The sequence below is a fragment of the Suncus etruscus genome, chromosome 4 (assembly GCF_024139225.1).
Source record: "Suncus etruscus isolate mSunEtr1 chromosome 4, mSunEtr1.pri.cur, whole genome shotgun sequence".
NCBI classification, from domain to species: domain Eukaryota; kingdom Metazoa; phylum Chordata; class Mammalia; order Eulipotyphla; family Soricidae; genus Suncus; species Suncus etruscus.
The window spans coordinates 67,716,929-67,732,534 of record NC_064851.1 but is presented as its reverse complement, the minus strand read 5'-3'; the positions used below and the strand labels follow the sequence as shown (position 1 = coordinate 67,732,534).

Sequence of the window (15,606 nt, the reverse complement as noted above, 5' to 3'; positions counted from 1 at the left end):
CTTTATTCGAGTATAACAGGCAAATTTTCTACTGAAAAAAAGAAATCAAAGTTTGGGTGTGCGTTATAAACTAGGGCTGGGGTGGGGTGGCAGGGGTGGCCAGGCCAATGAGGGCACAGTTGAATTGTGATTTTGCACTGAGCCTTTTCTGGGCTGCAGCCAAGCACTGTATCCGAGGGTGAAGAAAAAACATCTCAAGAAACCTGGCCTATCTCTCATGACATCCTGGGTTAAAACATCATGGGAAGGCATACCAAAAGAAGTAATCATCAAGAATTTTTTGAAGACAAATATCAGCAATAAAATGACGGCACAGAAGATGACCTGCTGTGGAATTCAGACTCAGAAGAAAGTGGAGAAACTGGAGAAACAGATGTTCCTGCCAACTGGACACTGATGAAAAATTAACTCGAGAAGAATGGAAAAAACTCTTTAGTGGGTCTTATGATGAATCTGACTTTGAAGCATTTTAAATAAATATTGTTATTTTTTTCGGTATTGTGTTTATTCCAGTTTACGTTGTCAATAAATGACTTTTATCATGGCTGCAAGTGTTCAACAATTTTTTTGGTCAATTAAATGCTTGGTGTGAAACTTCATCAACCATAGTTCCCAGCATGCCTCCTATACCTCCACCTTATCTCCCTGGATTGCTAAGTGTAACAGATCCCTTTTGTGTGTAGCTTGTTGTAGTTTGGGTATCTTGATTCTATTGTCATTGACTTTGATTTAGGTATTTAGGTTTGACCATTTTTTATTTCCACAATGCTCTGAGACAACATAACCACTGGGTCTCTTCCATTTTTCTTCTTAGTTTGTAGGAAGACATAGAAATATAAAGAAGAAAAGATGATTCATGTTCTATGGTTCTGTAAAAAAAATAAGTGGGAAAGACACCTTTTCTAAAATTAAAGAACAAAGAACAAAAAAAGAAGAAAATTAAATTAAAAACTTTAAAAAAGGGGGCCGCTGTGGTAATATTTTTATTCATAGGCACAGTAAATATTGGGGAAATTAGAAAGAAATTCCATTGGCCTAAGAGATACAGGGTGTCTCTACCCTTGGAGCATACTATCATTAGACCAACTACAGGCTCCAGACATGTTAGTTGTCAAACCCCAAGGTCTTTATGGTGCCAGGGAACATTCTGCTCAGTGGTAGTTGTCTAAGTCAGTCCCCTGTAAGTAGAGATCTTGGTTTTTCCACAGATCCTAGGATGAAGCCTAGGATAAAGTCTTTCTTTATGGTCCCAGGAAAAGTTCTGTTTAGTTGCAGATGTTATAGTCAGTCTTTTGTAATTAGTGATCTTGTTTTTTGCCATGTCCTAGGATAAATGGTCTTTTGATTTCATCTCCCCATTAAGGGATGAGGCAGGGCAATATGCTCTTAGACAAAGATTGTTGCTGGTTTCTTGTTATCAGGGTGTCATATGACTCTACCCTGTCACAAGTTGGATACAGAGGAGTATTAGGGTCTCCTCCAGGATGGAGTTTTATTCCTGGTGCTGGTGCAAGAATCTGTGCGAATTCCAAGTTTGCGATCTGGGGCTTGGGGTTGGATGATTAATGTCCTATCACTTGAGGTTTAAGTTGAGTTCTCATGACAAATGTTCAGGGTGGAAGGCAACCTTGTATTATAAAGTTTATGGGTTCTTATCCTATTAGATAACAACTTGTTTCTATCCATGAGATTTCCTCGTTTTAGTGTACTATGAAAAAAGGAATGATGCCATATATTATTAGTGCTTTTGTGGGCAAAAATAACATGTGATACAATCTCTAGGCCCTTATTTTGACTTGAGCTCTTATCCCAAGCAAGATATTTTACTAGAACTTCTTACTAAGAAGAACCAAAACAAGCAAAAAAAAAAAAAAAAGATAAAAAAGGGATGGAGGAGGATACATCAACATATGGAAATAAACACACCAAGAGTTATAACTATTAAAAAATACAAAGAAAATATTAACATTCCCATTAAGTCTTTTGAGACAGTCCGGGGGTGGGATAAAATCCAGGGCACATTTTAATCCCACAACATGATCTTTTGGAGTCTGGGAAATGGTTTGCAGCAATAAGGAATTAGGTAGTGTCTTTTGCTTGGGGTCCCTCTGGAGATGAATCTGGTAGCAAGCAACAGTCTATCTTGAGGGGAGGCAGAAGTAAAAGGGCCACATAAGTGAGTCAGCAGGAGCAGTGGCTGAAGCTTCTTGAAAGAGATGGAGGGCTGAGAGAGTGTCCTTTCACTTTGGGAGCTGGGAGGCAGCTTACGGGGGCAGAAGACAGCCTAAAGTTCCTGAGGAGTTAAGAGCTGAGGATAAAGAGGGTTAAATAGGGAAAGATAATGGATCAGTATTGAGTGGTTGAGAAGGTAGAAGGAATTTTTTTAAGGTTGTGAATGGGGGGAGGAATAATATATATGAGGGGCTATATACAACATAGGCAGAGTTTATTTATAACACAGATTAGGCAAACATAGAAGAGTTCACTGCATACACACTAACATCCACTTTTGGACAGACATTAGATATCAATACATAGGTTGTAGTTGGAGGCCTGATCCTTATGGGATGCATCAGAATACTTTAAAATAATAAAAATAAATAAAAGAACTAAATATGGGGCTGGTGAGGTGGCACTAGAGGTAAGGTGTCTGCCTTGTAAGTGCTAGCCAAAGAAGGACCGCGGTTCCATCCCCGGCATCCCATATGGTCCCTCCAAGCCAGGGGCAATTTCTGAGTGCTTAGCCAGGAGTAACCCCTGAGCATCAAACGGGTGTGGCCTCCCCCCAAAAAAAAGAACTAAATAAAAAATATAAAATGGAACTTGCACATTGGAAGGGAAAGGTTTTCCACTTTCTATGCACTTCATCAATGGTGAGGGTGAACTTTGCTAATTGAAGTTTTTGGACTTAAATTGTGCTTCGAGCATTTTAGGATAACTATGATTTTCACATCTAGATTACTAATATGGGAGTGAACACTAAGAGAAATCTATTTTATGTAGAATCATCCACTGGCAAACTCATAAATTTTATAGTTCAGGGGTGTCTTTAGCTCTAAACATTTGTTATGGAGACTTGACTTGGGCCTCAATGGATCAGAAATCGACCATCCAATACTGAATCTTAGATTCCAACATTGGAACTGGCACAGTTTATAGCACCAGCACCAGGAACCAACTCCTTCTCCCCACCCTCTGGGTGGGTAGGCCCAAAGGCCACTCTGGCACCAACCTGCTCCATGTTTATAAGACACCTTGACAAGAAAACAGCAACAACTTCATCTCAGTGCAGATTGTCCTTCCTCACCACTAATGGTTAGATATAATCAGAAGAGACTGTCCTAGGAACTTTGCAAGAATCAAGATCTCTAGTTACATAAGACTGGCTACAACAACCTCAACTGAGTAGAACTATTCCTGGGACCACAAAGAAAGACTTTATTCTAGATTCATCCTAGGATCTGTGCAAAAATCAAGATTTCTTACTATGGAAGATTGACTTTGACAAGTGCAACTGAGCAGAACTTTTTTAGGAATCATAAAGAGAGACCTTGGGATTGGACAATCAACATGCCCAGAGCCTGTAGTTGGTTTTTTGACTGTATCCTTCATGGGTGGAGACGCCCTGCATCTCTTAGGCCAATGAAATTTCCCCTTATTTGATGTGACTATGCAAAAAAAAAAAAAAAGCCAATTTGCCTCTCCCGCCTTTATTTCTTTTTTAAATTTTATTTATACTCTAGATTTGGGCTCAAACTTTTTTAATGAAGCCTTAGAACTTAAACCATTTTGTTTTACCTTATATTTCTGTCTTCCTGCAAAGTGATAAAAAATAAAATAAAAGTGGATGGGGTCCAGGAGCCAAGTAGTCTCAGGAGCATTAAGTAGAAAAATAATGGTCAGATCTAAATTCCCAAACCAAAATCAATGACAATAGAATCAAGAGACCCAAACTATAACAAGCTAAACATAAAAGGGACCTGTCATACTAGTAGTCCTGGGGGCGAAGGGTGAAAATATGGGATGCATGCAGGGAACTATGGTGGAGGGAGATCAACAATGGTGGTGTAAATGACCCTAATTCACTGTCACAAATGCTTGAGATACAATGGTGAATGACTTGTAACTCACAAAATTCTCAGCAAAAATTTAAAAAGAAAGTAAAAATATATAAAATAAAACAACCATTTGAAGACAGAGGAAATGTTTCTGACGACCAATAATTCAGAAATTAAGATTTAAGGCAAAAAAAGTCTTCATTCTCTCTACCTGGACTGGAGAGGTTTTTGATATAAAAAATTAAAACAACAACAACAACAACTATAGGAGTTCTTTATGTAATGTGGATTAAATTGCAGGGCATGATATATTTTACAAAAATGAATGTTCAGAGTAAGGTTAGTGTCCATTGAGCTTTGGAAATTCTTCTTTTTTTTTTTTTTTTGGTTTTTGGGTCACACCTGGCGGTGCTCAGGGGTTACTCCTGGCTGTTTGCTCAGAAACAGCTCCTGGCAGGCACGGGGGACCATATGGGACACCGGGATTCGAACCAACCACCTTTGGTCCTGGATAGGCTGCTTGCAAGGCAAACGCCGCTGTGCTATCTCTCCGGGCCCTGGAAATTCTTCTAATCTGATGGCATCAAAGTAGACCTAATGAATCAACAATTTTAAACTAGGACTGGAGATATTGCATAGCAGGTAGGGCATTTACTGTGTATGTGACTGGTCTAGGTTTGATCCCTGACATCTTTTTTTATTTTTGTACCCCCATTCACAATACAGACCAGACAAAGGGCCTGGGTTGAGGTGTATATGGAGTGCATTTATTGTACCTCCTCTTTCTATACAGTCAGTGTAAAGAACACAGCCTGTGGTAAGCATTAGGTGGCCTTATCTTATCTTTTATATATATATATATATATAAAACCCTTCACCAGTGCAACATTACCATTACCAATATCCCAAGTGTCCTTCTTCCCCACCCCACACTGGCATGTACTCTAGACAGGCTTTCTGATATCTCATATGGTCCCCTAAGCATATCTGGAGTGATTTATGAGCACAGAGCCAGGAGTCACTCTATAATGCCACCAAATATCCCCCCCCACATTTTTTTTTAAATAAGAATTTGTTAAAGACAGTGCTGATGATTATATTTGTCCTTGGGAGAAAGTATAAAAGGGAAGAAATTGTGGTGAAAGGGATAAAGAGGTAGAGGTCAATCTTTAGGGAAAACCGAATTTGTAACTCAGGTATTAGAAAACAATAAGACTTCTAGTCATTCAAAAGTAGTAGTCCAAGAACCAGTGTGATGTGTGGATCAGATGATTTAGTCTTAAAGAGGCACCATGGTACAATAGTTGGTTATGAATGATGGTGTTAATTCTAAGGCTGAATAAAAGGTGGAATGAAGTAGAAAGATGAGAAAGATTTCAGTCTATGTGCATATAAAGGTTTGATAAGATGACATTCAGTTTTCCAATGGAAGAGAAAGAAATGTATACATTGAGTACTAGATAGAGGAATATGCTCAAAGTAAACTAGAATATTGAAATGCAAATAACCTAAAATATAGCCTTTCACATTGGTTTATATTTTACTTTGATTTTGAGCTTTCTGTTTGCAATACCTCAGGAGTAGCTCATTTACCAAGAGTTCTGTCACATTCTAGAGAACAGCAAATGTTTTTTTTTTTTTTTTTGCCAATAAAACTTGGGATTAAAGACCCATTCAGTTTTCCCAGTGGAAGATGTATGGTGGTTTTTTATTTTGTTAATGACAGTGAGAAAGTATAATAAGGAACATCTGCAATAAAGCATGTGTCACTGATTAGATATATTCCCATGACTGCAATATGCACAGAAATACATGAATTACATGTGTATATAAAGCTGTGAATATATGTTGGCATATCTCCTGGAAGAGATGCCAAGTTTTATATATCTATACATATACACATAGATACCCATATCTATATACCTCATTCAGAGTATTGTATGGTCCTGAGATGTTTGTTTAGTTCATTAAATACAAACATGCTATTGACTACGTAACATCAGATAATACTGCTAATTGTCCCTTCATATGTCTGCTCTGGTGAGTGTACAGTTCTATCTCCATAGAAAATGACTGTTACTTAGATTCAAGACACGTTCAGGCACTTGATATGTATTTGTTGATTGAATGATTCTCTGACCATAGACTACATAAACTCCCATTCTTCTTCTTGCTCATCTGATGTATTAATTAGGTAGGTTTTTCAAATTATAGGATGCTCATACACAGTTGAGAAAAACTATATATGTGTATATATAGTTTATATATGTAATATGGGTGGCTTAAGATATACTGGGACAAATGTTCTAATTTTACCCCAATCCCTCAAATTGCTAATACTGCATTAGATAAGGCCTAGCTTCATTTAGGTTCAATTACTGAAAGTTCATGAAGGTCTTTATTATAAATCAATGTAATATAGCCCTCCAGAATACTTATTTAGAATGGTATAAGGTTTTTCAAATACACAAATTTATCTATGATCAAAAGAACCAACTCAAGTCTGAGGCAAAAGCAAGCAACACACCAAACATCAAGAGGAAATCAGCCTTGTTTGTTCTTTCCAAATAAAATATGACATATTTTTGAGATGCAAGAGATGTGTTCTTTTTTCTTTCTCTTTTCTATTTTTGACACTTAATTGGTTCTAATATTATTAAGGAATATCTAATATTTTCCATACCCAATTTTTATTTCTCTTTATTACTATATTTCCCCATTTTAGTTAGTCCATTGATATTTAGGAGCAGGAATTAATAATACCTTCCTTTGTAAAAGTAATTATTTTTGTATATCTTTTATGTTATATATCCCTGTGTATTTTACTTATTTTTTATGGTATAACTGAAAATATCAGCATTTGGACTACAGATGACTTGTTTTATCATTGATAAGAATTAATACCAAACAAAGTTGTGTATTTCTAATCAGGCATCACAAATAAAGTATATATTTTTAATCAAAGATTATTTGACAGTTGTGAAAACTTATTTCTACACATATTATTATTAATGCAGTTTAAAAGTGACACTTCTTGTTTATAACTTTAACTGATCTTGGGGCCAGAGCAGTGATGCAAGTGGTAAGGCATTTGCCTTGCCTGTGGCTAACTTAGGATGGACCGTGGTTTGATCCCCCAGTGTCCCATATGGTCCCCAAGCCAGGAGTGATTTCTGAGTGCATATCCAGGACTAATCCCTGAGCATCACTAGGTGTGGCTCAAAACAAACAAACACAAACTTTAACTGATCTAATTCCTACCCATTCAGGAAATATTATCATAAAATCCCAAGAATAATTACAAATCAATAAAAATTCAGTAAAAATGTTCCTGGACATATTATTACTTTTATAAAGGACTTATTACATGCTTATGATAATTATATATATTATAATATGGCATATACATTGTAAAAATTACAAAAGTTTAATAAAATTTGAAAGTTTTAATATGTGATTGCATAGTGTAATATATATATAAACTTTTACAAGGTTTTGGAGATTTCCTAAAATTTTTGTATGACTTTTACTTTATGATATTTAAATACACTTTCAGGTTTGTTTGGTTACATCCTCTATCTTAAGCATAAGTTAACCTTTAGGAATAGCCAAATGTCAAGTGCCAGAAGTGAAGTACATATAGAGATATTTTTTAATTCAAAAGTTTGCTTTTGATCAGATTTTCTGCATCATATTCAGTTACTACATAAAGTTTAAAGCATTTTTTCTTCCTAATATACCCACACTGGTTAGAAAACTGATTTATCAACATAGACACTCTGACCATAAAAATGACCAGAGTTTCTCTATGAAAAAAACCCAACAAGTATAGATAGGTAATATGAATGGTTTTGGCCAAGATCTACTGGGTTATTTATCACTACTCACTTTAAAACTATTTTTAATTAAGTCATAATATTTATTAAGGAATTATGATTTACAAATTTATTTATTGTTAGTTGAGTTTCAGGTATCAATGTCCCAAAACCAATCTCACCACCAGTGTCATCTTCTCTCCAGCAGTGCACCAAGATTCTCTACATAACCCTCTTCCCCAAAAACTTTGTTATGTCTGCCTCCTTGATCAACACATTTTTTTTTTTTTTGGTTTTTGGGTCACACCCGGCGGTGCTCAGGGGTTACTCCTGGCTGTCTGCTCAGAAATAGCTCCTGGCAGGCACGGGGGACCATATGGGACACCGGGATTCGAACCAACCACCTTAGGTCCTGGATCGGCTGCTTGCAAGGCAAACACCGCTGTGCTATCTCTCCGGGCCCTGATCAACACATTTTTAAATTTGGTTGTTGTGCTTTGAATTTCCTACTTTCAATGCTGTTAAATCTGTGGTTTCAATATATAGCTATTTCACTCCTCTATATATTTAAATTACCTGAGACCATTGCTCTTTGTTCCTGATTAGATCCCATCAACTTTTACTTGCTTCCACTCTTGATTTTTTTCTTTCTTTCCTTCTCCTTCCTATATTCTGAAGACAAGGGTCATTGACAAAGCCTATTTAATACATTTCATTCCTTTGTCCAGTTCTTCTATATATCACAGATAATTGAGATTATCTTGCGTTTCTCCTTCTTCTGGCTTATTTCACTTAACATAAGATCCTGCTGTCCCAATTAAGTTGCATAACATTGTATGATTTCATCATTTTTGCAGTTAAATAGTTGAATAGTACTCAGTTGTAGGTTGTTCATTTGTCATTGGATACCTAGGTTGATTTTGTATCTTAGTTATTCTGAATAGACACTTCTCTGTAGAAGACATAGATGGATAGTTAAAAGGCACATATTTAAGTGTTCATTTATTATTAGGTATATTCAAATGAAAATGACATAGTTTAAAACAGTAAGAATTACGTATATCAAAAATATTGGGGAAAATCAGTGTTGACAATGAAGTGGGAAAAATTATCTTCTGCAGGTGAGAATATTGTCTAGTTTAAGCTGAACAAAGTAGTATGGAGACTATAAGTAAAGAGTATGAAAAATAGTATGGAGATTGCTATGTAAATTACGCATAAGCTGCCATACAAACCAGCAATTCATTTCTGGGTCTTTAATTCAATAACACATAAACGTTGACTCAAAAGGACACTTGTGCACCATTATTCATTGCAATACTGAATACAATCAGTACTTACTTTTGCACACATTTTCCCCAGTACTCACTTTTTAAAGAGAGCAAGTTAGATTCCACAGTTTGGGAAAATAGTATGTTCTTAGAGCTGAAAGTAATGTGGAAAATTATGTAGCATAATTGTCTGAGGAAATGAGGGATCTGGTTCCAGGTTTTTCAACCTGTGTCACTCTTCATTGCAAAGAATCAGGCCACATGTTTATTTCCCTTCTTTTAAATATAACTAGAGAAAAAAATTAGAGGAATTTTCTAATCGCTTGTTGAATGAAAAAATCTGTTTTCTAATTGAACTTTTCCCTGTCTTTATTTTGACATCATGGTAATTTTCTTGGAAAGCTGACTTCAGAGCTGCCTGAAGTTTGAATTCTGCCATCTTAAGCTGAGGGTGATATTAACTGGGCCTCCAGAAGTGTTTCATGATCCAAGGACTGTTTTAAAGCATGAAAGTCACAGGAAAGCCTGATAATTGGCCCACATAGGATTTATCATGTCTCTATGGGGAAACGTTTAGGAACAAAAATTTTATTCCTATTCAGGGGAGCATTCTATACATTTTTGAGTTATGCCTGTCTGAAACATATATAATGGTATTCGAGGGTAGCTTAAAACTGGTTTGTCCATTTGATCATAGACTGAAAAAAATTCATAATTATATTTTATTATTTCTTACAAAATTATACTTTATTAGGAAAATAACATCTTGATATTACATATCTATCAGTAAAAATGTAAAATATTGTTTTATAAATACTATAAAGGTAAAATTTATAAAGAAATACTTAAATGCTCATAATTCAGTGACCTTTTCTTTATATATAAAGTACTATTATTACTCCATGATGTAGCTGTCCAGGTTAAATAATAGAAAATCAAAGTTTCTTTATAAGGTTTTTGCTTCTTTCATCTCACACAGGTAATACTCAGATTATCTCACCCAAAACTTACAAACTACCACCCACATCAAAGCACCACTGACTGAAACTATATAAAATCCTTGGCCTCCAACCAGAGAAGGCTTAAATGCAGGAAAGTAAGGATAAATTAAAGTGACAGGGTCTCAGCAGTGGAAATTAGTGCTACTCTTCTAATTGCATGTCTAGCCTGAATGATGGGATACTTAATTCTTACACATCCCAGACAATTGCTTTATACTAACACGAGCTCTGGGAAAAAAGCAGATTCCACAGACATATGCAATGGTAGATGGAGTGTAAAAATAAATCAGAGGCCCTAGCCACTCTGGAAGGAAAAAGTGTTTTATCTACATTGTTAATATAGGTGTTGCCACAGTTAAGCAACGTTGATTCTGTCCTTTGGCCTATTCCTTCCATTAAAACGAAAAACAAAAGTGAACATTAAATAATTAAATGGCAGAGCTCCAACCTACTAGTGTTAACTCTTGTGCCCCAAAATAAGAACAAATGCACAATGAGTAAAGGCCTCGTTCCTTTAGCAAGAATACAAGACTACAAGCCTAAATATGAATCCCAAGGGACGAATGGATTGGAAACAACTGCATCTTCGCCTTCTACTACTATAAGGACTGCTAATAAAAGTCTTCAAAACTACCGTCGCTTCTTATATCTATTTAACCTTTTGCCCTAAGAAGCAAAGAGCATCTGGTTAAGTGGAGAGTAAAAGCGCAGCAACTTTTCATTATCAGAGCGCACAGACTGAGTGTAGGGAAGCTGGAGCTGCCAAGCCTGGGTTAAATGCTTGTTGCCTTCACTGCCTGAGGCCATCTAGCGTGTTTAGAAATGATTAAGTACTGCAGCCTAGAAAGGACCTGTCCTGAGCGTTCATCTCTGACTTCCAGCAGAAAGGAGAGGCTGGCAATGACAGAGGCAGATGGATGAGTCTCATTAGTATGGCGAGGCAGCGAACCAGACTGCCTTCACAGAGCTGTCCAAAAAGAGGGAGCAAATTAAAATAGGATCTGGGAAAACCAATGAGCAAGTGTTTTAACTCTCTGTTACCTGGTTTCTTTAGCGGCAAGGTTGTATAGCTGTTGGCTTGGCTTACTCTGAAATGCTCCCACACCATGAACTGAAGGGAATGGCTCTGCAGGCCCATTCAGTTCCAGTCTGGTCTTTTTGGTATCCTGTCAAAATCGACCGCTACATTTGCTACAGCAGAACAACACAGATGATTTTATTCCTAAGCATGTAATGTTGTTACCGCAGAGCACAGCACGAGGGGATGACTTCCCACTTTTAGAGAAGACAAGAAACCTCACATTACACAGTCACTCATGGCCAACTTGAAGGTTCTAAGTAATGATGATATTGGAAGAAAGGCAGGGTATATATTCTTCTCAAGCCCTGCTTGAGAGCCAGGGTTCCAAATGAAAGGGATGAGGTCCATGTTGAAAAGTGATAGCTCTATCCTAAGTGCATTCCTTTGAAAATAAAGGAACTTTCATTGTATTAAGTGCTATCTGAAAAAGGAATTTCAGAGCCAGAAAGCAAAGGCAGACCTGAGAGAGCTGTTTCAGAGGATATGGCTGCAATGCAAAGATGACAATGTGGCCCTGGCATTAAGGAGTTTCGAGGAACCCATGACCATGCTAATTCTATTGTGAGTTTTCTGATTGCCATCATATTAAAATGAGAATGCTTCTTTGAAAGACATACATAACCTGATGCAAAAGTTTTGGGGTCCCCTTTTAGAGTAAGCACGTGGTTTACATTTTGAGCTTGTAAAATGTATCTTATGCTTTAGGGCATGCATTTTTAAAAAATGTTGACAGAAAACTGATTTAATGTGCTTATTTACTTTGTTTTGAGGTGCTAGACCTAGGAAGAAAAATATATTTAAGGGGCCGGAGAGATAGCATGGAGGTAAGGCGTTTGCCTTTCATGCAGGAGGTCATCGGTTCGAATCCCGGCGCCCCATATGGTCCCCTGTGCCTGCCAGGAGCAATTTCTGAGCCTGGAGCCAGGAATAACCCCTGAGCACTGCCAGGTGTGACCCAAAAACCAAAAAAAAAATATTTAAAATAAAAATACATTTTTTGCCTTCTGTCTAATATCTAAATCTAGAAAGAGAAGTCAGAAAAACAGAATCACCACCAGTTAAGAGTTCTCTCTAGGTGGGTAGCATTACTCCAGGATCACAGTGGAGGTTAAATACTAATCTTTACATAGGGGTGGGGAAGAGGAGGGAGTTAGGGGTTATTGGTGGTGGGAATTTTGCACTGGTGAAGGGGGGTGTTCTTTGTATGGCTGAAACCAAACTACAATAATATTTGTAATAAAAAAAATTTACTACCATAGTGCTTACAGTTTGGGGAAGATTCAGATATGGACAATTATGATTAGATCAAGCAAAATGAAGAAAGTGGTAACTAGGACATATTTTTAAATAAGAGCCATTTACAAATAAAGAACATTTATTTAAATCTAAAGTCTTAAGTAGTTCCATATATTACTTAATACATTACATATTTATATATTTTTCCAAGCACATTTTTGAATGCATAATTTATGTCAATATTAACCCTCACCTCTTACTGCTTTCAGTGAGTTTTATGTCAAATATGGGAAATAATCTGAAAGTTTACAAAGAATCATGAAGAATAAATGACGCTGAAGAGAAAAGACTAATATTGGCCAACTATATTTTAGATGTTCAAATTGCATGCACCTTTTATTATTAATTTTTTAAAACACTGTTGCTTTAACTTCAAATAAATGACTTTAATTTTTTATAACTTGAGGAAAAAGAGAAAAATATTTAAAAAGCAGTGATATCAAAATGAAATTGATAGTATTTTATGTAACTGTGTGTAAAAATAATGTCTTCTACAGGGCCAGATAGGGCACTAATCGGGCAAATAGGGCATTTGCCTTGCACATAGTTGACCATGGTTCAGTCCCTACGCCCCGTATGGTTATCTGAGCCCACTAGGAATGATTTCTGAACACAAATACAAGGTTAACACCTGAACAATACCAGGTGTGCCACCTCCAGAAAACATTAGTCACCCAAGACCTTCTCTGAACAAGATACTTCAAATCAACAACCCTGAAAATTTCTAAGGTTGTATATATCTTGAGAAATCAATCTTTATACATCTATGCTAAAGCCAGATGTGTTTTAATTAGTGGTGTAATAAAATATAAAAATAATTGAAATTTTAAGTAAAATTAATTTAAGAATTAATCTTTCTAATTTGAACTGCTTTAAGTTTATAAATGTTTAAGTTCAATATGCACAGAAATAGTGATTTTGGACAAAATATTCATCATCTTAACAGTTGAACCCGACTATCCAAATATAATTTTAACAGGAAATTAACCTAAATCTGAACTCAAAATTAGCGTTATAAATAAGCAAGAGCAAGCATTCTCATGATGCCAAATATAATATAGCATCTAAGCCCAGGGTTTACTGATAAATATGAAGGCATTGTGAGGAAGAATTTATTAATGCCTACAAAGAATGATACAGAAAAAATACATCCTGTACCTTATGTCACTTCTGCTATTCAGATCAATTTTCTTTTACATACAGGTAACTCCTGTTGACACCAGCACCTAAGTGTGTGAGTCAATTGACTTTATATTTTAGAGTTGCTTTCTTATTCAACTCAATATAAGCAGAAACCATTTCTCATATTTATCCTCATGTAAAATGTACTTGGATAAATCGTTTAACTAAATGTAAAGTGTCAGAAAATGGTTCATACAAAGAAAATAATATTATGCAGTATAAACTCCCATTAAGTAGTAATGTGGCTGACATTGATTGAAGAAGATTAAGTCTAAGACTTTTTCTCATGACATTTGTTCAAATAAATAAAGGTAACAGGAGGAAAAAGTTGATGCCTTCTTCTCATTTTGCATATAAATTTTACCCATGTGATTTTTTTTTAGCCAGATTTATTCAGAGTGCAGTTTCACTGGATATTTTTACGTGAATCTTGGATAGCAGTGATAACTGTCAGTAAAGCAAGGTCATGATTGACCTTTATCACTGAAAAAAGGTTGGCTACCTAAAGATAAACTTTCATGTTGAATTTGGAATGTAAAGAGGAGGGTTGAGGCCATGGAAAGGAGCACATCTGAATAAAAATCTATGAATATTTCATGTCTGTTACGAGGTTGGAAACTTGGTATGACATTATCATGACCCCTGTCCTGAAATATTTTCAAAAGAATATTCTGATCGGCAGCAGACAAGTTTAGCACAGATAAGCTTTTCTTACTTAGTAGGAAAATTAAATTGTGATATAAACTGACTATTCTTAAAGCTTTTGTCCTCAATGAACTAGCTTATGCTATGAATCATGAAGTTTACCAAATTACTTGCTGGAACAAACTTACCAATATGTCATGCTCCTTCCCGGTTAGAGTTTTGAGTGCCATATAGTACCTTGCAACTCCATGTCATACAAAAGACTAAGGAATATTTATTCTGAGTGTAGTACTGAGTATTAATTAGTATTTAGTAAATACTTTTCTGATTAATTGTATGTGCTGCCTTTTTGAACTTCATGTTATCTAGGTTCTGCCAAGCCAAAAATTCATTTTTTAACAATTCATAAAGGCAATGAACATATATCAATATCTATTCTAGGGCCCTTAAGCATTACAGATAACATGTAGTGTAGTACAGTGGATAGGCATACAGCTTCCTTGGATTCTATTCCCAACATCTTTGTGTTTGCCAGGAGTAATTCCTGAATGCAGAGCCAAGAGTAATCTTTAAATGCCACTGGTTGTGATCCAAGAAACAAACAAAAAATACAGTATAAGTTCCATGTAGACTATTGAATTTCTTAAATGTATTATTTAAGCAGGTACCATTCAGCTCCATCATTATTCACTTGAGGAAACTGAGCAATGTAGAAGTGGTATTTCTGTTTAAGATCATAAAGTTAGTAAGTGATTAAACCTATAGATGCCAACTTTCTCAGCCCTCTAGTCTGGGGAGAAAATAAAGTTGGCAAGAAAAAAAAATTAAGAGCACAAATAACTTGTTTGGTAAGACCACATATGTGGAAGGAGTTCAGAGAAGTAAAACTGAAGAAACAATTGCTTTTAGATATGAGCAGTATAAAAGCAGAAATAATCAGATGTCAAGACTGGAGTTGCAAGTTACAAGCAATGGTGTCCAGATGTGAGCAAATAAAAATTGAGAATTTGTTTAAATTGCAATGCTAAATAGATCTGTATGATCTAGGTTTTCTCAGATCTATAGCACCCATAAGAAAATGTAGATGACTCAGGTGATCTTGACCTTAAACTTAACTCTTCCCAGAAATTCTGTAAATCTTAACTTGGAACATTGCTTTAAACCAGAACTTTGATCAGTTCACCAGTTGATTTTCAAGTGATGGTCCTACAAGACTCTAATGGTTAGAAGCAAGTTCATGTCCTTGATAGTACCAGA

At 35.9% G+C, this 15,606-nt stretch overlaps 1 non-coding gene across 1 annotated transcript; it reads right to left on the bottom strand.

Moving 5' to 3' along the window:
- Positions 1–4,759: 4,759 nt before the first annotated feature.
- On the bottom strand, positions 4,760–4,892 carry LOC126007771 (small nucleolar RNA SNORA51). The gene has a single exon (XR_007495255.1). It is a non-coding gene; the product is annotated as a small nucleolar RNA SNORA51 (small nucleolar RNA).
- Between the last annotated feature and the right edge of the window lie 10,714 nt (positions 4,893–15,606).